The following is a 988-nucleotide window of genomic DNA, read 5'->3' as shown; positions in this document are numbered from 1 at the left end:
CAGAGTACAAGCGCCCTGTCTGTCCCCAGGCTGTAAGATTTACAGAAACCGATGGCCTCCTCTTTCTCCCAAGGAATGAATGGCCGGTGCCTTCACACCTTTTGGTAGCAGCTGGGTGCTATAACCATTGTGTTCCCAGGGTGTTCCATGTGTTACTACAGTAAGAGAGGGAACTTTGGCCAAACATGTGGTCCAGGCACGAGTGGGCAGGAGAAGCCGCATCCACGCTGAGACCTGTGGGATGAACAGAGTTCAGCAGGGAAGAGGAGATCGAATGGAGAGGGCGCAGCCGGCCATCACAATCTCTCTATGAACTCTCGGTGACAAACCCAAGGCACAGCCACCTGCAGAAACATAGATTGGTTTGCAGATGTCAGCAATGATACAGTTCCTCTTTTCTGTTCCCCATTGGAAACTGAAAGGAAGGAACAGACAGACGTCTTTATGTAACAAGCCGGAAGAGATCGCGGTTGCTGTTTAGATAAGCTAGCTGGCAACCTCATCAGAAAGTCCCTGGAGAGGGGACATCATGCTCGGCGAGGTAGAGGGTCCACGACAAAGAAGCAGGTCCCATGTGACAGGGATGGACAGGACTGGACACACCTAAGACCCCTGTTACATAAGGATAAGTCACAAGGCCTTGTTGACAAACCCACTGAAAGGTTCATGGAACTAAAGTATCAAAACGTGAAGCTCATGTTTCCCAACGGCTCCTCTATCTAGGTGCTGTGCCCTTCTGAAGGGGGGGTGGGGGAGGGAGGGTTCCACCTCTCTGACCCTTCCTCAGAAAATCCTGAGCTCTTTGATTGACACCAGTCAAAATGGCGGCCTTTGGGCATTCCTCCAGGGACTCAAATCAGGTTCCTCTTTGGTGTTCTTTGAGTTTGAGGGAGAAAAGGAAACCTGAATGAGGTGAGATAGGGGCTGCAGGTGGATGGAGTGAGGTTTCCCAAGGAACTGCTCAAAGGGCAAAGAAAGAGCAGGGGCA

The sequence above is a fragment of the Echinops telfairi genome, unplaced genomic scaffold, assembly GCF_000313985.2.
Source record: "Echinops telfairi isolate 266 unplaced genomic scaffold, ASM31398v2 ScPeMD7_655;HRSCAF=1070, whole genome shotgun sequence".
Classification (NCBI taxonomy): Eukaryota; Metazoa; Chordata; class Mammalia; order Afrosoricida; family Tenrecidae; genus Echinops; species Echinops telfairi.
The sequence above is the reverse complement of the archived record's forward strand: the minus strand, read 5'-3'. Positions refer to the sequence as shown.